This window comes from Hippocampus guttulatus, chromosome 14, assembly GCF_054856545.1.
Source record: "Hippocampus guttulatus isolate MCC_2025c chromosome 14, RoL_Hgut_1.0, whole genome shotgun sequence".
Taxonomy (NCBI): Eukaryota; Metazoa; Chordata; class Actinopteri; order Syngnathiformes; family Syngnathidae; genus Hippocampus; species Hippocampus guttulatus.
In genome coordinates, this window is record NC_141274.1 from 660,019 (window position 1) to 685,880 (window position 25,862).

The 25,862-nt window shown below is 45.3% G+C and overlaps 1 protein-coding gene across 7 annotated transcripts in view; it reads right to left on the bottom strand.

Moving 5' to 3' along the window:
- Positions 1-19,593, bottom strand: part of adgrl2b.1 (adhesion G protein-coupled receptor L2b, tandem duplicate 1) — a 130,177-nt gene extending 110,584 nt beyond the window's left edge. For all 7 annotated transcript variants that reach the window (XM_086128535.1, XM_086128536.1, XM_086128534.1 and 4 more), the window contains exon 1: positions 19,098-19,593. The gene's annotated coding sequence lies outside the window, so the exon portion shown is untranslated. The remainder of the gene's footprint in view (positions 1-19,097) is intronic.
- Positions 19,594-25,862: the final 6,269 nt, after the last annotated feature.

Genomic DNA, 25,862 nt, shown 5'->3' on the forward strand with positions numbered 1-25,862 from the left:
CCGGGCCATTTGTGACTGATTACATTACTGATTCCTCCATTTTCTCCTCAAAGCTCTTTTCACTGTAGAATCACTCCGCCAAAATCTCTTGCTTGTTTCACTTTGAAATCGCGCCGCCACCATCACGCCAACTGAATGTACCTTGATGTTATTTCATCATTAGGGCACACCTACCGCAGCCCGGCGTTGCTCCCTTGTGCCACGGCAGCACGTACACAATAAACGGGTTGGTCGGCACTGTGCTGTGCTCGGTGCAGTGTGAAAGGGCTTTAACTGTGCCTGCAAGAGTTGTGCCATCGAATGTATCGACAGTAGGGTATCCTCACATAGCTGGCATCATGTTGCCCTTCGTTATAAAATATTTTGTCACACGACAGCTCCTTTAACAAAATTGTCAGCCATGATTGTGAAAAAAAATCAGTCACCCAAAAAATGTATCACCAAATAAATGACAGCAAAAGTTGGGACAAAAAATTGCAACCAAAAATGTTGAATCCAAAAAAATAATAATAATAATAATAATAACCAAAAGGTGCCACTCAAAATACAAACATGATTTCGGGTCTTTTCAAATGTTAGGGCATCAGGGTTAAGGTTAGCATTGTGGGTCAAGATCAGGGTGAAGGGTCACGGGCCAGGGTCAGAGGTGAGTGGGATGCATTCTTATTTCATCAGGTTTCTGCAAAATGTCTTCTCGCACAATTTGTTATGATATAACGGTGACCATGCCGCTCAGACTCAGTTACAGGCCGCTTTCATCACCTTGGCGGACGGCGCCTTAGTTGTGCATTCAAAGTTTAGTTTCACCCGAGGGTACCATTTTTTTTTTTCTTCCCGCCGCTCGAGCCAATCAGCTTCACGGAGTTTATTGCGCGGCTACGTGCGGTCTCTGCTCATCGAGCGTCTTCAGTGCTTTCGCTCACCTTACTTTGGCGCGCTCAAGCTAATTAGTAACGCTGCTACATTCCTGGAAAATCAACACGCAATTACATTTGAGGTCTAAACACGGCGGTGCTGCGCCACAAATCATTATTGCACTTTTTGGTGGGATGGGAGCAGGGATCATTTGAGATGGTTCGCTCGCAATTCAATCAGCAGTTAAAACTCCAGTCTCCAAAATGACTGCAACATTGACTCAATGACTAAAACCGCTTTGACGACAAATTGTCAGGAAATAAGGAATAATTAATCGGTTACTTTAGTCATGCGTTATCGTTTTGTTTCCAACGGGTGCTGAGCACAAAAGCAATGGGTAGCGCAGCATTGGGCAAACACATAAAACACCTGCTAATAAAAACAGCAATATCTTTAGAACAACTACAAGACCCGAGGTGTGTGGTTTTTCTCATGAGGAAATTATCAGAGTTCTCTCTCTCTCTCTCTCTCTCTCTCTCGACAGGATTTCCCGTGACATTTAACGACAGGCAGCTACATTCGGAATTGGATTTAATTCACGAGACCAAGGCGTTGAGGAGCGCAGCTACTGTTGTCATGTCAAATCGCCTCATACCGCGTGGCCATTACCCAACCTCACGAGTCCCGTGGGACAGCCGCCAATACCGTTACGGTCCTGTCGCTTCTGTGTTTTAACACCCGACAGTCTTCCTTGTGTTCAAACCTGCCATCGGGCAGTGAGAAATGATGGTGATTGAATTAGGACAGCTTTAAGCACGGTATGAATAGATCGGATGTACTGTGTCATGGATACACTAGGTTTAAGGTCAACGTACCTGAAGTTAACATCTCAAGTCATCGATGGAATAATTGAAAATTGGATTCTAAAATAATTAAATAAAAATTAAATTTAAAAAAAGAATTATTGAGAGCCCTAGTTTAAGGCTCAGACAAAAATCACGCTTTTTGATCCTGATTTTTAGGGTTTTGCCCCTGAAAATGGATTTGATGGTTGAAATTAAGGATGATTTTTTAGCTGTTTTACATTAAAATTACATTTATTTTTATTAGTGTATCAATCAAAAATAGCTACCACTCCTATTTATGACATTCATATTGAATTTGAAAAATCCAATTTAAAATTAAATGTGCTAATACGCGGCTTGTAAGAAATTAATAGGCGTTAGGGAGCAGAAGCCCGAACAGCGATTATTACAACCCGGCCCGGCGGGAATAAAACTGAATTTCCAGATTACTCATTCCAGGCCTTCTGGGTGCGGTTATTTATTCAAATGCAGTGGGCGGGGGGGGATCTTGATTTCTACCTTGATATGAATTTTCGGAACAATATGAACCGATGTTTCTGGTGTCTTACAATTTTCGTCAAGTGAAATGAGAGTACAAAAACAAAACAAAGGAAACAAACGAACACACACAACTAGGCTCGTCACAATAATAACCATGAGTTATTGTTCAATGAGAAAAAAATGGACACAACAGTTTTTGGGGGGGGACTTGATAAATTTGTATGCATGTTTATTTATCTACGTCATCACCATTCACTCGCACAGCTCCTTCCCTCTACCGTCTCAACCTGTTCACCATTGTGAGAGTGGGCATACATAAGCGTGCGCGCACACACGCACACTTTTTGCACAACTTCATTCTTTGTTTATGCACTATGAATTCTGAAAAGGTTTGCTATGCCCACCGCGAATTTAAAGACTGGCGACCAGCACCCGTTTGGAGTGGCACACTTGACGGCGAGAGCAGCCGGTGTAAAATCTCAATAGCTCCTATGCTAGGTCTCTTGTGCACCGAGAGATTGCAGCTCACTTGACTTTCCTGGACAGTAGGTTTATGTAAAAACCTCAATGGCCATCATATAATACACATTTTTTAATTTGAGCTTTAAATTAGGACAGTATTAGATCCCTTAGAAACCAACCTTTGTTGAGCCAATGTACCTATTTACATTAGAAAAATCTCATACATGAGCATACAAAAAAAAAGAAACAACAACCAAACAAACAAAACAAAAAACAACTGCGCTTGTTTACAGCAATAGTTTCTGGGAAAATGTTTCGTCTGTAAAATAATGTTACCGTTTCAAGCCGACACACAACATTGCGGGGTTACTACATGCCCACTGGAACACGTCACTAAAACCCACCGAGATCAGTTTTAATCATTTTTAATGTTCCATAATGCAATGAATATAAGACAACAGGTAGGTTCTGCTATTATGTTAGCAACAGGCGAGGTAATTACAGTCTTTTAGGTCGATGAGGCGCTATTGCAGACATGGCTACCTGTTTGAGCAAATGCATTCGTCCATCCATCCATCCATTTTCCAATCCGCTTATCCTCACGAGGGTCGCGGGCGTGCAGGAGCTTATCCCAGCCGTCTTCGGGCAGTAGGCGGGGGACACCCCGAACCGGTTGCCAGCCAATCGCAGGCCACAGATAGACAAACAAACCATCCACGCTCACACTCACACCTAGAAACAATTGAGAGTGTTCCAGTAACCTGCCGTGCATGTTTTGGGAATGTGGGAGGAAACCGGAGTACCCGGAGAAAACCCACGCAGGCACAGGGAGAACATGCAAACTCCACACCGGAAGGCCAGTCGACCACCGGGCCGCCCGAAATGCATTCGTTTTCATTTAAATTGCATTAACATTACACTAAAGACTCATACAATGGCACTATCATCAAAAAGCAAATGAGTCACACCGTAACCTTGAATGGAAAAAGCAGATGCCTCCATTATTCCACTGGGAGGGCACAAAGGCTACCGCATGACACAGTAGTAGAAAGTAAAACTCACACGTCCCATCGAAGAAGTAAAAATAACTTTGGATTCTAGCATCCGTACTATTGTGTCTTTTAAAGCGCCAAATCGGCCAACCTAACAAGAGAGGCGTTAGTTGGGCTGCCAAAATCTGGAAACAAAGTGCATCTCCATCTCGCCAAATGCGTAACGGTCAGGCTATGCCGTGAAACGACAGAAGCGCAGTTACGTCAAGCGAGCGGGTTTTGGCGGTTCGGGGGCGTCTATCGGGGCTGGGTTTGCTTCGGGTCATTTCCGAATTGACTTCTCTCTTTTTTTTTTCTTCTTCTTCTTCACATCACAATAATGGTGCCCGGTGGCTTGGACCACACACCCATTAGAGTTTTCCATTAGAAATATTGAATAGACTTAACATTTTACGAGTGTCAACCTGACCGTTTTGTGAGCAGATCGGGGAAAGAAAAAAAATAAATAAATAAGAGATTCTCGATACGCCCACACCGCGGGATAATTGCTCAGGACAGTCTCATAACCGGACCGAGCTGACTTTGATTACGAGGGAAGAAAACCGTTCCCATTTGATTGTCCGTATGAGTGTGCCTTGCTTAAGGGACCGCATTAAAGAGCAGTTTAAAAGTGAAGTGGCTGAATGTAGAAATATTGAAAAGGCCTTTTTCGACAAACGCCCATTCGAGCACTAATGAGTGACGTAACTAACAGGCGGGGAATGTCCCGTTTTGATTCCGGTGCCTAACTGGAAACATTTGTCGTCCCAAACGGACGACTGTGAAATCAACAAACGGAAGCATATGGCGGCCACCAAACAGCTCGTCTGTTCTTTAGAAAAACGGGGCAGGCTCCTTGTGTTGATGTAAAGCTTTGCAACCTAACACGAGCTTTATTTATTTATTTATTTAACTTTATTTTTTGCTTGCTTTGCTTCATTCCACTCGCCCCCCCACCCCCCCCGTTCTCCTCCACTCCATCATTCCTTGAGTGTTTGCGCCGTGTCCCTTAGTTACCGGATAAGCAAGCCGATAGCAGCAACAGCAGCTTTGGAGAGTTAAAAGCTTGCCTGCGCAGTCCCACTCATACAAGGCCATCAATAATTCACCCTCATCGGGAAGCATTATCTAACAGCCTTATGAAAGTTTAAAGCTTCTGGGTGACAACATGAGAAGCCGCGAATGCTCTGCAAGAAGACGTAGCAGGCGGTGCCGGCGAGCCCCGACAACAGACACGTTCAAGTGGAAACAGACGACGGCGCTCCGTCCGCCCGCCGAGGCCCGTTTAACCACTACGCCGACAGATGCGATTCAACGGCAAAAAAAAAAGAGGATACAAAGGTGGAAGCATTGGCTGGGCTGTCTTAACGCCCAGGCCTCACTCTCATTGACAGTTAAATCCCTCTAAGCCCGGATCAATTACAGCAAGCGCCGCTGTAATTAAAATGCCCTAACAAAGGTCTGAGAAGCGCTTCCCCCATTGATAAGAAGCAAGGCTCCCATCTGTGGAAGCGTCTCCACACAATATTCTGGCTCGAGGTTGCCGCGCGCGCACATAAATCCAGAGAAGAAGCTAATAACAGTGAACCCCCGCCCATTTGTGGTTTGCTATTCACTTTTTTTCTTTTCCTATGGGCTATTCTCTGAAAGATTCACCTAATTTTAAGCTCGTTTTTAAAGCTCCCAAATGCCAGAACATAATACCGAAGCTTTGGCTGATGGGGACGTCGTCATCGGTGTCAAGTTCCTCTGTTGACGAACATTTTTTTATGTTGGTGAGGCGTTACGTTAAAAGCCCAAGTGCTTAGCGGGAGTTTCGGAGAGTCTTTGCCGCAGATGACTTTTTGTGAAAGCAAATCATCTGTCGGCCATTTTGAAGGGAAATTGTGTGCGATTAATTTGAAATGACGGTCAACGGTTTAGTCAGCCCAGAGAGTAAATATTTTGATTAAGGTCTTCTCAACATTTTTACCGTAATCTTTCAGTAATTTTAGAAACCTACTTCTATTTCTTTACTTTCCTTTTAAATGCTTGAAATGTCTCTGAAGTTGGCAAGTTCATGCGTTTCAATATTTTCAACGTACATTATTTCAGTAATTTTGGTAAGCTACTTTTGTTTTTGTTTCTTTGCGCTGCTTCTGAATGTCGTTTGGTGTTGCGTTTGTAAATGCTTTTAGGTGCCGTGTCTTGTGTGAAGCACATCGAGTTGCCTTGTGCGTGAGTTGTGCTCTATAAATGAAGCCGCGTGACTTTTTGGATGATTGCGTGCGCTATGACGTACGGTTTGGCGAGATGACCTAAAATCCATATCACAGTATAGAATCCGATCAAGGTATCGCGTAATTGTAAACATTTGAACGCAAGCATTTTTGAATGGGCCGTATGCCGTTGCCCTGAGCCGGTAAAAAGACGCTATTTTTTTCTTTTTTGCCAATTTTTACCTCCCCAAAAATCGCAAAAATATACAATCGGTATATACGCATTCGAGTTGAAGGTTGAGGATTTATTTTTACACTTGTATGTAGGTTTATATTAGGAAAAACTTAGCGACCACATAAAAGAAATCAGAGGTCAACCGTTGCCCCGAAACAGATTGATTTCATCCTTAGAGCTTTCATTCCAAAATATTTTCAATCGATTGCGTGAGCCCACGAAATGCTAATTCACGGGAAAAGACGGCGCTCGTGTTCAGACCCTCGCCACAAGGACGCATCGTTTTTATCTTTTCAAAAGATATCTTACGTGACGATGCTCGGCGTCTGAATGGCAGAATGATTACGTCTCCTAATTAAAACTCTGCCGCAAAGCAATTAGCAAACAGAGTTTCATCAGAACTCTTCATACAGAAAGATGCCGATCATCGAAGCCTCTCGGCCTCTGCAAAGCTTTCAAACGGAACAAATTAACACAGCCGGCGAAGCCAAATTCTCATCGCGCATCGTCGTCGTCGTCTTATTTTTGAGGGGTTGTCGGCTTAATGCTTCATAGCATGAAAGCTAAATTTCAAAGTTCGCTTACAGCAGCTGCCAAAATTAGCCTCGAAAGCCGCTCCCCCGCGGCGACAAGGGGGGCCCGAGCGGGCCGACGCGCGGCGCGAGCGAGACGGCCGAGTGAGCCGACGCGTTGTGAAAGCAAGCCGCGCCATTCCGCGCATCCCGCCGCAGTTTCCCATCCTACGTGACGACGCCTGCCAATCACGGCCCTCGAGAACCGCCGAGGGATCGGGAGATAACCTCCGACCTTGAAAAAACATGCTTGGCATCGCCTCAAGATAACGCGCGCGCCTCAAATGACGACTGGACGAAAGCACGCACCTTGAAATCTGACCTAACATCAGAGGTTAAGCTCGGTGTGATAAGGTGACTCCCGGATTTATTTTCTTTTATGTTTAAGAAGTTTGGGGATCATGTGAAAATTCATCGATTGTCATCAGGAAGGTCACTTTGGCTGAAGCTCACTTTCGGGATGGATCTCATATGAGCCCGAGCGCAAACGGACCTCTCGACAACCAGCATGAAAACATCGCAAGTCCTCTTTCTATATTTGTGAAAGCATTAAAAAAGTGCCGGCAGCGCCATATCGTGGGAGGTGACGTTCAAGCACGGCAGCACCGGCGCGCTAAATCTGGAAGCGAAGGACCCATTCCAGTTAAATTATTTTTGCTATTAATTCCACTGAGTAACTTTGCACATGAAAGCCTCCGACAGAAGAATACCGGCTGTCAATCAAAGTGAAGCGGGCTGCGGCCTGCACACGTGGGAAATGAAACGCGGGCGTTAGCCGACACTCTACCTGCATCCATTTCTTCCCCTTTTTCTGCGCCAAATGAGAAATAATCCCGTCACACTACATCAGCGGAGCGATTTACATTTTTATATGATACGGAGAATGCCGCGGGAAGGGTGTGGGCGGGGTGAGCAAGGTAGAAAGAAGGGAAATCGTCGGGAGACATTCCTCTGCAGCGGAGCATGAACTGAAACCTCAATTTCTTGGATAATTACCTGAAATTATTTAGGAATTTGGGAGACGAGACAAAGCAAAGGGAGATGGATGGTGCGAGGGGAAGGGGGCGCCTCATGATGACCTTTTTTTATTCAATACACTTCCTGCGACCTGCGACCTGCGTTGGCGACGCATGAAGAACACCGGCTTCACCCCCCCCCCCCCCCCGGCCTCCCACCCTGGAGACAAAAGCGACGCGCTCATGTGCTAATGGCAGGGGGAGAGAGTCGGGCAAACGGAGCACCGAGGGCGGCCCGGACAGCTCACAGGTCAGTGCTAATCTTCTGATAGATGGAGCCCAAAGACCCGGGACACATCCATCACGCACCGTCGACGTCTCCCCAACTGGGAGAGATTTGCAAACAGTAAAGGGTTAACGCACGGCCCAAACAGACCTCGGATGATCCATCACTCGGGGCAACAAGCCCCCCTTTTGAAAGCTTGGACAACACCGAAGGGCTGCGGAGGAGTGCGCGGGGGCGCTCCGATTTAAGACTTTAAGCTCCACGGCTCCGTTGATCATTAAATATCCATTTTAAAAGCGGCGGGGAAAAGTTAGCCGGCATTTCAAACGCCGAAGGTGGTAGTACGGGAGAAGACTTCCTCCCGCTGCCCTCGTCCACGTCCTCGCCGCCACGCGCTCATCCGTCAAGTTAACCGCCCTCACACGTAATCGTTCCAGTCATTTGTCTCCTTGTATTTGGTTATGGGAGTCGCGTAACGGCCACGTTGGGGATTCCGAGTTCAACGAAAAGCTCGCCGAGCGGCACTTTGTTGAATAAACAAAATGGACTCTGCCAAGGGGCATCTATTTCCATCGGTCTTGCCGTCAAGCTTCACCTGCCAATCAGGCCCCGGAGTAGTTCAGGCCTGGGACTAAAACCTTTCACCTTGGAAAACATGCTGGCATCACCCCAAAACAACACGCGTGGCTCAAATGGTAATTAAACGACACAACACCTCCCTATAAAGCCAACATGAGAGGTCAAAACGGGTTATGAGAATGTTCTTGGGGGATTCTCCTCATCATTAGGAATCCACGTGGAATGCGGAGGAATGGGTGTGCAGCCGCTTTCTTTCAACTGTGCGGCAGCCAACAGCGTGTGCAATTAATTCGGACTCAGATAGTTGCGGGGGGAAATCTAAATGAAAAGTAAACAGGAAAAAGTTTGGTTCTCAACTCAAAAGAGGGATGGGCATTTGTATCACAAGAGCGTGTGAGGTTGGGACGGGTAGGATGCATTGACCGAAGGATTATTCGTCAATAAGAATTCATGTGAAATGCAGAGGTCGTCTCCGTGGCGTCATGTTGTTTCGTCAACCGCAATTTGGCAGCGACCAACAGACGGCGCTGTTAATTCACACCCGACTCATTGGCTGCCCTAACATGGTTCGGGGATCATCCAAAAGGGGAAGTAAGCAGGAAGCGAAAGATGGCTTTGGTAAAACGTGTTTCACTCAAAAAATTGGGACAGAAATTTGATCCAGAAAGACACGAGAGGCAGAAACGGGTCCGATAAATGGAGGTGTGCATTTTCACCCTTAAGAGTCCATGTGGAATGTGGAGTTAAGGGTGTGCAGTCGCAGCGAACGATCAGAGGGCGCCATTATTGCAGACCCGACTAGTCGGCAGGCTAAACGGCAGTCGGGACATTTAAACGGGGAGTAAAATAGAAGAAAAAGTTGCTTGAAAGTGGAACAGTTTTGACAAAAAAAAAGGGAGGGAGAGCACTAGACAGGTATGATAAATAGATGGGTGGATTTTTCCTCATTGAGAATCCATGTGGAATGGGGAACTTGTAGCAATGAGGTTTTGTTCTGCCATCACCCTGTGGAGTCTTACCAGGTCCCCGTGCAATGTTAAAAATGACCCTGTGGAGTATCTGTGGCCATCCGTGTTCCAGCGAACTCTTGACACGTGCCCTGTTCCAGGTGTTTTTGTTCTGGGAGCTGGCAGCCTAATTCTTGCTGCTTCGCCACATGTTCACCACAATACTTCCCATTTTGCTTTCAGTCTGTATGAATTGTAATCATCCGGTAAAATTTGTAATATCATTCCCCAAACGCTTTGGTTGAACTGACGCCTGAATAAACGGGCGTCACTATTTGCGGAAATACTGCTCTCGCCGGTGGGGAAGTTACTTTATTACAGTTTCATCAGCCCTTTAAAAAAAACTTTTTGTTTTTTTTTTTTAAAAAGGCCAGAAACTCATGAAAACTGAAAAGAGAGTTCAGGATTTTGGACCATGTTGGCATCTTGAGTATCTTTGTAAACTGATCTGTATGCTAATCATATCCATAACATAAGTGGACAAATTATGAGACATTTAAGACAATATTTTTTTTTTTAAAAACATTGTGGAACACTTCAGCAGCACAATGTAACTAACTACAAGTGTTGCCTTTATTTTTTATGTTTTGGGGGAGAAGTTTCGATTTGGTGTGCCGGCGAGGTCAGATGCAAAAATGTCAAACTAATTTGGATCTGATGCAGCTTCAGCATTTGGGAGCAATATTAATTCAACATGGACTCCCCAACATCTCAACATGTTCTGATGTGTATATCCGTGTAAAATGTCAGCAGCTCATGTTGTAATCTGTTGCGCTGGAGTGGGATCTACATCGCTTTACGGGACTTTAAATGGAATCCAGCACCGCCATACCTTCTCCGCCAATACCGCAGTCAACGCGAGTGACAAATGTCATTAGCCCGGAGTTATCGGCCTTGCCGGTTTACGACAGTGACTTTGGAGTGGTGAAAGATGAACGAAGCAGAACGGTAGCTCCTCGGCAACCTTTCGGTAACGTAAAGAGCCAAGTTGCGTTGACCTGACCGCGCTTTTCCGAGGTCCCTTACCGCCGGAGCCTTCCCACACATAAACAAGGCAAAACACCGGCCTACGTGAGCCAAGTCAAAAGTCACCGTAGATAATAGCACGCTAGGGGCTCACGTACGGAGGAGTGGATGTGCACAAACCTTGAATGTAACCTCGAGAACAGGGGTGTCACGTTGCAAGGTGGTGGTGGTGGACCCCAAAAAGCAGGCAGGAGGGAGGAGCAGGGTGAACTTGACGAGTTGGATTGATAAAAACACAGAGAAAACTGAATCCGAAACAAACAAAGTTCTAACAACACAAGGAATTCAAAGTACCAAAACAAAACCATGACTGAAGCAAAAAACTAACAGGAACACAACCATGACTGAAACATGACAGTAGCTAGCAAACAAACAACGACCCGACAATGGGTGGTCGGGCGGGAGTCCTTTTATACAACTAATTACATAACGAGCAACAGGTGTGCAGCTGCAGGGGGAGCCCTACAGTGCCACCTGTTGGTCCCAAACCGAAACATGACAAGGGGTGTCAAACTCCTTTTTGTCGTGGGCCACTTTGCAATTATGCCTTCCCTCAGAGGGCCGTTACGATAGTAAAACCAAATACATTTTTAACCGTAACATTGTATTATTACTTGTACACAAAAAAATCGATGGTTCACTCGTTTTGAAATCAGTCAAGTATTTGTTCAATTATTGTTCAAGTGAGTGAAAACCCGGTCAGGCGTAGAAAACCGACCGAGAATTTCTACGTCGAAAAAAAACTTTACGGTCGGCATTTTTTTCAAACAACCCTCTACATCAGGGGTGGGGAAACTACGGCCCGCGGGCCGGATCCGGCCCCTTGGTCTTTTTAATCCGGCCCGCCGAAGATTGGTGCACGATTAAGGTTTGCTCGCATTCATTTCGTTTGGACTTGTAATGACAGGTATTTCAACACCAGGTGACGCAGTTACTTCAAGTTGCAGAGCACAGGGAGGGAGGGGAAGACGAAGAAAGAGGGAGAGAGTAATGACCATGGAAGGGAAAGTGATATGTACTGTATCTGATTAAACGAAGCGGGTAACAAAGTACGAAACATTCAGGAGACGCCTGGAGTCGGAAAGACTCAAATCTACGAGACTTTGAAAAACAAGGAAGCGATTCTTACTCAGTCCGATTCTGGCAATTTCCATGCTCAGAGTGAATCGCTTGTGGCTCGAGTAAATGAACATTTCCTAGAATGGTTTGATTGTTATCATGTTGAAAACTTTCCGCAAACTGGACCGCTAATAAGAGTCGGACAGCGGTCAAATGTGTAGAGCGTGAACAACAGGGGGCTCAGTACACATCCTTGAGGAGAACCGGTGCCGAGTGTGATGGTGGAGGAGAATGTTACATTATTACTGGCATACAAAGACATTGTGCGATCTTCTTTATTTTCTATTTCTATTTCTAACTTTTGGCCCGGCCCTCCACATAATTTTCTGCTTCTCATTTGCCCCCCCTGGGAAAATAATTGCCCACCCCTGCTCTACATTTTTGCGTAGAGGGTTTACGTCGGTGCAAACTCTCGCGATATTCAAGTTGAGCGCATGCGTCGTTTGCCCTGTCGTCTGTCAACAACATTGAAACATGGCGGCGGCCGCGATCTGCGACGACAGTTTAAACCGCGCTTTTTGTATTACAGTTGCGTGCTCGCACCGTAATGTTAAGAAAATAGCATCCATTGATGTATCGAAAAAAATCAGCAAACTATTTGAGGAACACCACGGGCTGAGTAAACACCGAGGGCGGAGGAGGGCGGAGGAGGGCGGAGGAGGACGTCGGCGGAGGCGGCGGCCCGAGTCCGGAGCGGGGAGAAAATTAAATCAATGTCTTCTTGTTTTATGTTTTATGGTTATTTTGTTGAAATTTTTGATGGAAAAAAAAAACGATTAAAAAAAAACAACTTTGTCCGACCTACCGACCCTATGCTGAAATTTCATGTTACCGGAAACACACGATATCTTTTTTGTTTGGCCTCACAAAGTTTTTGCAAAATGTCACAATTCTTTATTACATATGACAATTTGAGATTTCGGTATAGATTTAAGCAAGGTCATGGAAATGATTTGCTTTCGCGGGCCACATAAAATAACTTGGCGGGCCGGATTTGACCCCCAGGCCTTGACTTTGACACCTGTGCTCTAGAACAACCTTTCAAGTCCGATCATGCTGGGCGTATCGTAGCTCGGCCCAACATTTTCTTGAAAGATTGGCCTGGAAAGAAAATGCAAACAAAAAAACAGTTTGCACTACATATTGAGACTTCATCAATGTTTATCAATGCGAAACTGGTTCGCCACTTCTTTGGCTTTTCTTGCGATACCAGTGATGACAAAGAGGAGAGAGGTATGATGGTGACTGTTTAACCGGAAACGCAATGTAGCAGCAGCACAGCAGCGAAAAGAAAATATGGCCAAAGCTGCACTAAGTCGACCATAAAAATGTTCAAATGAGAATGGAGGAGGGCAAAAAGTGCCACGATAGCGCCGCAGCCAGAATGCAACGATATCTTTTCAGTATCAGTCGTTTTGAAAGGGACCACTCTGCCCTCCCGGAACCTGCTCAGTGCACTTCGGCAGATAGCAAACGATTTTCCAAACAGGAGGCTCGGTGTGCTTGCTTCAAGCTCTTTGTCACTCCCGCTTGAAGTTTACTCTCAAACTGAGCCACAAAACAAAGCAAATTAAACAAAGTCGGCCGGCTGCCATAACTTGAAAGGCGTAAACTTGAGATGCACATAATGTGTGCAGTGGTGACTACAGTTTTTTTAAGGATGAATTCAGTGTCTAAACCGCATACAGACTCGACGTACCACAGTGAAACCAGCATGAAAATAATTAATGATGTTAACTTGAAGTCTGGCAGGACTATTTACCAGCTCACTACAACATCGCATTTAAATACAGGCGACTTCACCCAAGTGACTCAATCTTCTTGACTGAGCGGAGCTTTTAGTTTTCTACTGAGGCAACGATGACCTCTCCAAATAGTGAGTCAGAAAGAGAAAAAAAAAAAAAGAGAAATACGTGCTGGTTCTCAAATGTTGACATTTTGCGACAGTAATCTTTCTTCTGTAAAGTTTTTATTTTTTGGACAAGGCACCGCATTTCAGCATCTGCAAAAATAATTGTATTTTTGTTGAAAAACGGAACTGCCGAGTCATTTATATGACAGTTAAAATAAATTAATATTATTTAATATCTCCAATTAATAAAAACAATTCATCGCTTCTACTGATGTTTTAGATTTTTGCCACCATTGTCAAGGTACTTCATACAGTTAAAGTATCAAAATGAGAATTGTGGTATCATGACAACGCCAGCTTGAAGGATGTTGATGTGTCATGAAGACGACTCTCCGCACTCGTATCACAGCGACGGATGTCAAAATGTCAATAACGGTTTTACGAAGGCATCGGTTTGAAAGTGAAAAAGATGAATCCACTTTCCAATGACTCCTATGAGTCAAAAACTGTTGTTGTTGTTGTTTTTTTTAATGAACATTTTGGGGGTCAACCCGGGAGATTGGACCGCATCTCTGTGGTCGATTGCTCTTCCTGTGATCAGAGCAGAGGCGTCCCGGCGGCGATGATTCACGGCAGGCCATCCTCCCGGCCTTATTGTCCATTTGTTGCTCAACGTTTCAGTGCAGGAGCATCAAAGGGAATTAGACAAGACAGCTGTCAAAGCCCACGCCCAGTGAGTGAAGATGGCAGGTGAGCCTTTGTCACCCCCCCACCCCCCACCCCCCGCCCACACACACACACACACACCAACTCCTTCTCCTTGGCTCAAACCGCTCTGAACAAAACGACTGCAAGCCTGAGTTGTCGCCGACAGCACACATGCATGCACTTTGCTGTGTTACACCTAAGGACGTGTTCTGGGTCTTTAAGTTGCCGTTTGATGTTTAATTTAGAGATTTTTGGCCCGAGAAGTTAGTCTGCAGAGTTGGGAAAGCCAAACTGCAGTATGGGCTCTGCAATATCAGGTGACTTTCAAGTTGTTCTCACTTCAAAACGAGTGTACAGGCAATGGTTTTAGGAACACTTGGACTTTCCCAACGATAAGTATGAAGAGAAGTTAACCGCCGCATCATAAAAATTTGAAAAAAGACCTGACAGACATGAAATAGAGAGGCAACAGGAAGGTGTTTGAAGGGTTTCACAGGGGTCCCGAGGTTTACGACAGAACTGACATCAGCGTTCTCTAGGTCACCACATGCACAAGGAACTTGCGTGCATAACATGTAAGAATACAAGTAGACTGGCTCGGTGGCCGCCATGCTGATCTTTATTTGATGGTTTTATATTTAGACGGAAGCATGAAACTGCCAATGTAGAGAAAAAATGTCTGACTGGTAAATAGGTTCCAAAATGCTCGAGCACAATCCAAAAAAATTGTATTCCACGTTGACAGTTTCACGCTTCCATATAGTTTAGAGGCGTCCCGATCTGATATTGATATCGGATATCGATACGATATCAGCTCCAAAAAAAAAGAGCATTGGATTATATTGGTCTACATCCAGAATGTCTGATGTTAGCACTCATATACAAGAAGTCCATTCCAAACTCCATCGATTGTAAACACAAAATTGAATTGTTATTTTGCACTTTGTTTTTATTTACTTTCCTAGGTCATTTTTCAGGGTCATTAAATTGATCCAATTCTTTTATTCAAGTGGAGGAGATTCTCATGTTTGAGGTTGAAATTTTTTCTCATACCTACTGTTGCTGACCTGTTGTTTAAATAGAATCGCTCGATCAAGTCTCTCTCAACATTTCACAATAAAAAAATAAATAAATAGAGGCAGGTATCCTTCCTGCAATATTGGTATCGTAACGACAGTGAAAAAGTGGATCGGGGCACCGAGAGTATATTTACGGCCAGAAATGGTCTTGTCTTGTTGTTTTTTTACAGCAGCTGCACGCAAAGTGTAATAAATACTATTTCGGTTGCAGACTCTCAGTTGCTCAGCGTCACACCAAGGTCCAAAGCTTTGCAACCGAACGGCGTGAAAAGAAAATTCCCTCCAGCTACAACTACCAACGAGCAGTATGTACGCACACACTGGACGCTTTATTCTTTCCCTTGAAGATCAGATCTTTGCAGATGTGTCTTTGACGGGCGGCGGGCAAGGAGGTGGTGGTGGGGGGGGTCCGAGGTGGCTAATATTCCCACTAAAAGACCATAAAAGGCTTTTGATGATTTTGATTACGGCCGACGAATCCTCTCGCCGAATCACAATTGCAAACGAAATGCGGGCTGTTCCAAAAAACGGCGTCTGTATCGGGCAGCGGCAGCAGGACGAGGCCGCTTGAGCGGAAGAGGGGGGGAAAGGAGTGTGGGGTGGAGGAGGCAATGAGGAGAGCGGGCTCGGTGGGGGCTGCTGGTAGCTCATGTTCTCCCTATTGATATGCAGACACTTTGATATGGAAATAGCGAGTTACAAAAAGCCGCCAGAATTCACACTCGCCTGCGTCGAAACCATTTGTGCGAGGCGAGATGAGATGGCACTTCCTTCCCGGGACAACACCGACAAATGGACCCGAGCAGCATGCCTGGCTCGGGTGAGAACTGGAGTGGAGGTAGAGAGTGCATGTGTGCGTGTGTATGTGGTGAGAATGTAACAGAACATTTGTCCTCCTCCCGCTTTCTCGCTCTCTTTTCAATTGCTAGCGTCCCACAATTCAGAGCGCGCTGAAAAGCAGGATTTTTTTTTTCCCCAACACAATCGTCAAAGAATGGACATTGCTTCTCACTAGTCCTCCTTCCTTCCTTCCACCAAGCCGAGAGGACTTTCGCTTCACGCCAAGGCATAAAAGTTTCGGGAATCCGCCCGAATTTGTCATTTGTCACGCAACACGCAGACGACGTAATAATAATACACGAGCTAGCTAAGAACCACCCGGAAACGAACAGCCGCTCCTCTTTTACGCACCCCGACAGCTGAGAGTTACATTACGGCTCCGCAAGTATTGGGACACGCCCCTTAATCGAGGGACCGATCCACGAAGGGCTCGAGTATGGACACCCTTTCGCCCTCCTGAATCTTAAATCGACAACTTAAAATGAGTTGGTCGATAGAATTGAACCACTAGGCGGTGGAACATTGGGCCCGTGGGCCATTCCCGGACCGCCGGAGCATTTAATGCTGCCCGCCATGCGATCCCAGCAAACAGAACCTCAGAGGGATTGGCATTGAAAACCCACAAATCTTATCGAAATCATCCACCATTTCCATTCACGTCGTCAGTGCATGTGAGCTGCACGCACCAAAATCAGGCAAGAGTCAACCTGCAATCCAATCAGTGAAGGACATTTCTTCAGAAATTTTGTTTGACACTCCAATGACTTGAAGAAAACTGACACGGCCGCCGAGCCACGGATTTTAAAAGTGCGTGACAGTGCGCAGGAGTATAAGAGTACGAAGCAATGCATCAATAATTCAGCCAAGGACGCGAACAAATTATGCACACTGACTGGCCAAACAAAACCGTACAGGATACGATACAACAACAATGCAGATTCAAAGGAGCCGTTTGGCTTCACTCCTGCCATAACACATTAAAATATTGAGAAAATCTCATTTTGTGATTTTATTTGTCAAATGTCTTCACGCAACTCAATGTGTCAGTCTTGCCCTCAATATATATATCTTTTTTTCATGAGCATTACCGTTTTCCAAGCGAGGTGTGTGGCGTCCATTTCCACTCAACGTAGCAAATATGGTTCCAAAATCAACTGCACAACTGTTACAAAACATTAAATGTGAAATATATGCACAACAGTTCCAGTCGGGGTCGACTAACACGTTTGGGAAAATATGTGGAAAAGTTGCACAATAACTACAGCAGAAAGGGGCCGGGCTACGTCAAGTTTTCTTTGGCAACTTTTAAAATTCACCACCATAACGTACCTTTCTTGATTGTCATAATTGCTTTTGCAGTAAGGACCATGGCATCAATTTCCACTCAGGTGACCAATCGTGGTTCCATAATCGACTTCACAACTGTTATTGGCATTAAATGTGAACTACGCGCACGTTCGGTGCATTCAGGTTCCACCACCAACACATTCCGGACATTGGAAAAATCGACATTTTAACCATATGGAGAAATTGATTTGTATTCCACGTGACATAACTTTCATTTGTAACTTGAAATTTTCAGCATGACTAAGCGCCAGCACAATCTACCTGTTTTGTCTTGAATCAAGAGCTGTTTTTCCAATATTCTGTTGCTCTCTTAGTGAGGTGTCAAGTTACCGAATATGCTTCCAAAAGTAACTACTGACCGACTTAATTGTTATGAATGATGAAATGTGAACCATGAGCACATTAGTTGCCTTCAGGGCATTTAGGACAATTGTCTTGCATGCATTAAAATTCTTGGAAAATCTAAATTTGTTGAAATGATAGAAAATGACTACAGTCCAGATGACATGACTTTTTACGCATCCCCCCCCACCCCCCATATTTTTAATGATTACAGCCAACTTAATTTACCCGTCTTTCCTGAAATTCAATTAATTTTTTTCATGATTATAATGGTTTCGTGTTGCTTTTTTTTTTTTTTTTAACGGTTCTATAAAGAGTTATAAAGTCCAAGTTTCCAATTTTGGTTCCAAAATTACCCAGACAGTTTCCGCTCCATCAAATACAAACTATATGCACATTAGTTGCAATAATGGTCCGCCACGGAGACATTTTGGACAATTCCACGCTTCAATTGCAAATAAAAGGATGATTGGATGAGTTTGGTGTGGAAGAACAACACCAAGGCCATGCATGACCTTAAGCGGTGATTGCAAGACTTTTATCTTTGCCTAGTGACTTCTTAAACATTCACTTCAACATTTTATCGGAAAAATGGACGCACTGTTTTAATTGATTCCCCATTTCTTGACGGCGTTTGCCTTATGTAACGTTGCAGCGCGTCAGCTCACGACCGAACGCCGTCCACAAGAAATTGGCGCGTCAATGTGGTTTAACCTTGACGTGTCAGCGGTGCCCTGCTCTCAGGGGGATCCCGGCCGGAGCCTGCCTCCGAAAATGCCTCACGTAAGGCGGACTGGCAGATATTGCTCCCCAGCCCGTAAAAACCCCGCATCTGTCTGCATGTCTGCGTGTGTGTTCGTGTGTTTGAGTTAGTGAGCGCGCGCGTGCGTGTGTGCACCATCATCTCTCATGGCAGGCATGTGGGCTCCGTGAATTATACATGCCATGTGCAATGATCTTATTTTAAAGCCGCAAATGGGAGCGCTAGAGGCAGCAACTGACATCCGGTTTCTTCGATGCTGTTTTAAAGTGAGTGGGGGGGATGCACGTTAACTATACAGTCGGCATCGCACTTGACCGAGGACAAACGTGTGCCTTCAGTTTTTTTCATTGTGCAAATGAATTTAGAATTTCAAAACAAAAGCGACCGACTCTAAATCACTGTGTTTATTGAGACGATTTAACATTTTCTAAAGTCAGTCAAAGACGCACTTCTTGCACGCGGCGTTTAAACCCTATCGAGGTGGTGCTTCTTACCGTGCGAGAAGGATGAAGGAGTGTGAATTTCAGATCGACACCCCTCTTCTACTCGGCTGGCCTCGTTCAGACGAGGAGGCCCCCGCAAATTGAGGTCCCGGTCACACAAAAGCAGAGTCGGCTCGGCTGCATGTTGGGGTCGCCTCACAGGGAGCAGGCGGCGGTGGCAGGTAGACGCTCCCCCATACGTCGAGGCATCTAGGTCGGGGCCAATAGCTCCATGAACAAGGAGAGGAAGACGGTGGTTCAAAAGTAAAGCGCCATGCCCCGAGCGTGTCGTTTAAAAAGAGAAGGTTTGAGTGGGGGGGGGACACGCTCCAATGAGACGAGGTGAATTGGAAAAAGTCCCGAGCGGGTCGTGACGAAGTGGGTCTGGAGGGTCGTTGAAGCCCGAAGGCGGCGCACTCAAGCCGGGGAGTGTTGAGATGAGATCTTCGGTGAGCTCCGGGATTTAGTTGCACGCCTGCCCGCGCGTGTCGCATCCGAACGACTCGTACGCAGTCAAGAGGACAACTAACTGAGCAGACCAGCAAGGAGCGCTGAGCCGACGCTCTGCAGCAGCTGGCTGGACGCGGACGCGGGGAAATCCCGGAGTGGAACTGCGCAAATGCATTTGGAGTTCGGAATGGATTTAGGCAGTCACAAACCCTGTGATTGGCCAGACAGCTAATTGGGTCCAAGACAGACAGGCAGACAGACAGGCAGGCAGGCAGGCAGACAGGCAGACAGACAGGCAGACAGACAGGCAGGCAGGCAGACAGGCAGACAGACAGACAGACAGACAGACAGACAGACAGACAGACAGACAGACAGGCAGGCAGGCAGGCAGGCAGGCAGGCAGACAGACAGACAGACAGACAGACAGACAGACAGACAGACAGACAGACAGACAGACAGACAGACAGATAGATAGATAGATAGATAGATAGTGAACCAAAAAGGAAATAGTTATCTTGACAGAAAAGTCGTTAGTTTGTTGGTAATTTATATTCAGGTTCTGCAAAATGCAGCAGTAAATGGAAGTGGAATAGATTCGGGTGAATTCCGCTATCTTTATTATAGCCCCTATCCTACTGTGGGGGCAACAATGACGACTGTTGGCGAAGGTAGAAAAATGCATGTTCGTGCCAGAGTTGATGAGGGTTCATTCAAGATTGCAAATGTTCGCAAAACGTTCTTTCGCCTAATATTCGAGAGACATTCACCAAACAGTTTTAGTGGAGTTTTTTTATTTCTTGCTGTGGACAAGAAAAGTACAGGTGAACGTCTGGCGACTATCGAACATTTGCAACCTCGAACAAACCATAACGAGAATGTAACAACAACCCTAAGTGGGATAGAGGTTTAAATTAGTAGTGACTAAGTTCGATAGTTAACTTGCTAGAAAAGGTTAATAATGAGACAAACATTTAATATTTAATTGGCAGCACTAAGTGTGGAGTACCGGTCAGAAACGGAATGGCTGTAATTCGAGCCTGTGGTGAGCTAGTTTGCTTGATAGTTAGCTACGACGTATTCATTAAGTAGATATGACTATCTAGGGCCAAACAGCAAGTTACAGTATATCGGAATGTTTTTGGTACGTTAGTTTGGTCACATAAAGATTTTGTTAATCGTTATGGTTGTAAGCAGAATGGATTCGGGCAAATTCAGATGGCTATAAATACCTTCTGTGCTAAGCAACTTAGCTTGATAGTTAGATATATATAAGTTACTTTTTGGAGAGTCGGCAAGCTATCTAGCTAGCTAGATTCTTTGTTAGTTGCTGAGTGAGGTTACGTTATAAAGATTTGGTTAATAGACAGGTGAATTCTGGCTCGAATTAGCCTGTGTCATTAGCAATTAGCTTGATTGAAAGCAACATGTATAGCGGGTCAACCAGCCAAACGGAAACGAGCTAGCTACTTAGATAATAGTGTAAGTAGTTTGTTAGGTTACATTAATTAATTGGAAACTGAATCTAGGCTATATAATTCGCTCTCCGGGTTTGTTTGTTAGTGTGATATTTAGCTAGCAGGCAAGTCCAGCTCCGGTCTTCAAGAGCCACTGACCTGCCTGTTTTCCATCTGTCCCTGCCGCAACACCCCTTCAAATGATCAGCTCATCAGCAACCTCTGAAGAAGCATAATAACGATCCTGGTCATTTGAATGAATGAGCAGCCCTTGAGGACCAAGTTTGGACACCTCCCAGCCGAGAGCAATAAACATTTTGTTGTCATGGCGACCAGCAACTACTGCAACGAGATCGATAATTCATGCTCTTTGGTTGGTTTTGGTTAATAGACACGAGTTAACTCGCAGTGCCCTCCTCATCTGAAGCTTCATGTATTCAATTGACGAGTTAACGAGCTAGCTTGATAGTTTAGCTGGATGGACAAGCAGATAGTTAGTGATCACTGGATTTGGTGTGTGTTTTAATTTAAGGTATGTGGAATAACATTGCGGTCTGTGAAAGACATGTCACTCCAAAAATTGAAAGCTGATTATTGATATATGGAGTCTTTCATTACAAGTTTCCGTCGGATAGCGGTGCTAAATGAATGTATTCTATTCATGCCCCTGATCTATATTGTTTACAAATCACACCATGCATCCTCTGTGGGTTTCAAAGAAGATTTGTGGATTGTTGTTATTTGGAACTTTGTTTAATGTCCCCGAAGGGATTTAAAAGCGAAACCCCAACGGAGTTTTGGGGCCGTGATTAAGCTCTGTTGCTGGAATTACCACTCCAAAGTTGAGAGCGCATTACTGTAAGCTGCAACACATTAGCGTTAAAATTCCATTTGTGGGCAAATATTATCTCATCTTAATGGCTAACTGGACAACAAAACGTTTGCCTCGAAAAGAATCAAATCTGTTTAGCCTGGATATGTCAGGCGCTTGGTACATAAAAATGAAGATGACAAATATTGAATTCAGCCTCCACACAAAAGGGCGACGGGCATCCATTTTCTCCGCGTGATGTGTAATGTTTGAGCGTGTCGTGCATCCCGATCGTCACGGCAACATGCAATTTCTCCGTGTGCTGTCTGAGCTCTGTCATTATGCCTCCAAACAGCATGTGAAGTTGTCTTAGCAGTCAGACGACACCAAGGGAACCGATCCGCACAGCTGGAATCCAGTTTTTGTGGTGATGCTCTCCTCAGGTTTTTAAAGTTCAGCCCCCACGTCTCGTGAACAGCTTGCAGCGGCTTTCGTTATTCTACTATTTTTAGCTCCCCGGCAGCGGTGCGAATTCAGACGTTTGATTCAGGATGTATTTGCTTAAGAAGAGTCAGTCCGAGTACAAATACTTAACCGCGAAACGAGAATCTGTTAACGTCTGAAATGTCACTTGGCTCCCTCTCGTGAGCCAAAATAGTCAGGGTGAGTGCTCTCTGTTACCCGTGGCTTCGGTATCAAAACAGACGCCTAGCCGCACACGAGAGATTTGGGTCATGCTCACCAGGTGGAAAGTGAAAAGATGAGTGAGGCAGGCTAAATTTACAAGCTCACATCATCACACGAAGAGAAATAATGTTTATGTATGGACCGCGAACAAAAGCGTAAACTCTCCCCGAGATGGGTATTCATTGTGGTCAGCACGGTGTAGATGTAAATACACACACACGCACACACACACACACACACACACACACACACACGCACGCACACAAAAACAAAAGAATTACAGAGGGTTGACATTTTTTTTTTCAGTGCACGAAAATGCTTGGCTTGGCTGTTTCATCGCGCCGTGTCATTCTCTCCTGTGTTCTAAAACCCCTAAAAATAAAAGCTCATGTAAGAATCTAAGGAGTTTTTCCTGCCAACTCATCTGAGGGTTAGAAAGACACGTCACGGCAGGAACAGGGCCCATACAGTAAATAACAAGCTCTAAAGGACCTCATCGTTGCAACTCCAAATGACGGTTTCTCTAGAAAGTGTATACCAATACCGAGGGCCACTGCTTCTGACTTAAATGCCAAATAAAGAAATGAACTGAGCCCTGTTCATGTTGGATCAAACGGTGCCAATACCCCCACCCCTCCTAGTGGCTGTGAATTGCATAGGGGTAGGATGTCAGACCAATCAAATTGGATGTGTACCAAGAAGAGGCAAAGGGAGGCTGTAACCCCCTCAGAAATCAGTTTAGCCCCCCTAAATCTTTAGTGCCCTGCGACCGACTGGCAGCTAGTTCAGGGTATACTCCGCCTTCTGCCGGAAGTCAGCTGAGATAGGCTCCAGCACCCGCCCCCCTCCCCGCGACCCCGTTCAGCATAAGCGGTGTTGAAAATGGATGGATGGATATCAATTTCTTTCTTTCTTTATTTATTTACCCATTTATTTATGCTGTTGGATGTGTTGTGTTATCGAGCGCAAGGAAGTTTCATGGACTTACTGTACCTACCTTGGCTGACCTTTTCTGTGTGGGAACTTGGCCGTCTAATTCTTCATCCTTGGGGTATTTTGAGAAAAAAATATGCCACATGGATGTTATTAAGACACCCACAAAATGTTCTGAATTATGAAAAAAATGCACAATGGTCCTGATTTTCACGTCTAGGACGAGTGTGGCGCAAAGCGCAGTCTAGCTGTGTGCGTGGATGAATTTTCTTTGTTTTGGTATTTTCCTAGACGCGTGCAGGTGGAAGTTTCCGTCGGTATGCGCCGTTGTGGGAGGAAACGCGGCCCGCTCCCGGCCAAAAAAAGCGTCTCCCCTCATTCCCTTTTGCGTCAGCGCAGAGAGAGCCTCGCGGTCTGCATGGCAGGAGAACGGCGAGTGGAAAGGATATTTAAATGTAACTACAAGAAGATCTCCGCTTGTGGATGATGAATGGGCCTTCCATCCTCGATCGTCCGTCTGTGTGTGCTCAGCTTCGGTGCTTCCTACGCCCAATGTGATATTGTACTTCTTTCCGCAATGAATAGTGCATCTATCTGATGGCTGCAGCCAACTGGCGTGCGCGCACCAAAGATGGTTGTCCTCTATTGAACGGTGACGTTGAGCTTACTTTTTGATGACTTCTCTCTTCGTTTATTTCTTTGACCCATCTATCAGTCATTTATCTGTGATAAATGCGCAACTCTCGCTATTGATACAACTTTAGCAGCACCAAAACCAATCCTGTTTCCCACCACTTAAGCGCTTCCACATTCGACTGCTGGCTTTGCTCACCCACTATACTTTAATTATTGTGGGTTGGCGGGGGTTGGGGAGGGTAAATACCAGGGGCACAGACACATAACAGTACCTATGACTGCTCATTATCACTTGTTTGGTGCATTTCTCGATGCTAATTAAAAGCGGGAACAATAAACATCACACTTTGTTGCTGTCATGCACTCACGTCACGTGTGACTTGGGCATATGGATCCTTTTAATAAGTTGTTTGCTCATTTATTTCAAAAGGCGATTTCAGCTTAGGAACACACCAGCAGCGGACAAAGAGAACAAAAGAGCAGCTCGCGTGTAGACAGAGCGTTCATTTGACTTCCAAACTCATACAGCATTACATAAGCGTCGTTGACATTTTTGGGGTCGTTTGTGATCTTGTGGGTTGAGGCTCCGAGGGGGGGGAGACGCCGTTTGAAGGATTTGAGTCCCTCGCAAAGTGTTTGTCTTCAAAACGTGTCATCTCGTGTTAGCTTGTGGACAAGGGGTTCCAGAATAACGCGGGGTGTGGTGAGTAAGAGCTGGGAATGCTGCGGTGAATTCATCCCGAGTCATTACTAAGTGGTTTTGCTCATTATGATCAATCGCTTCAAACTCAAAGGGGGAGGGGGAGGGAATCAAAGGATAATTCGATAAACGCTCTTGTTCCACACAGACTTCTCTGCATTGAGGAATTCTCTATCCGTATCCCGGCCCATTATTTAGACCAGCTTGCCGCAGCGAGTGAGCAACGAGGCAGATAAAAGGGGTCAAACTTATCATGGTTTTGACATCCATGGCGGGATGGAAAAGACCAGGAGAAGCACATTTTATGATCAGATTATTTCCATCCTAATCAATCTTACGCTAGCAGTACAGCGGACTTGGTCTTTTCTCGCAATACAAAATCATATCCCTGCCCCCCTCCGCTCTTCGAAAAAATGCATTTTTTTTCTTTTGATATTTTACTTTGATCTTTTGTTTCCCAGCCGTAGAGCGAGTGTGAGGTCATGCGTCTTCACGAACTTCCAGACAAGATGAGCGCAAGCATGTAAAAACACCAATTCAAGGCTGCCAGGATATTCAAACGAGTCATGCAAGAAAGGGAAATACAAGAAGCTAGGCTAAGTGTTAGCTCATCGGACAACTACAATGCAGTTCCAAACTCATCGTCTGGTTGACATTTTCAGTCGCACCCCTTGTTTTTGTCCAGTTGCTTTCTAATTGGCTACAATTCCTTTTCACGTGGCACTCGTGTATTCCGTGGCTCGCCTAAACTCGCTCGTGACCTCATAAGGTTTTGCCATCGTAACTATTGTACAGGTTTGACATTTACGATTATCTGTCTCAAATGCTTTACGAGCAGATCAGGAACACACGAAAAAGCCACTCTTTTAACACACCCCGCAGCAGTAAATGATCACTGAATGTAATCTCTTGGAGACATCCTATACTCTGTCCGTTTGCTGACGCCGAGCGCAAGGGAGGGAACATGTCCAAATCGTCGGGATGCATGCTACCCCACTTCCGACATTTTCAATGAGGGGTAATATGCGGTTGACCCAAATTGTGCGGAACGTTGTGTTCGCATGCTGAACTGGGCCAAAGTGACTGACGCGGCAGGCACATGAACG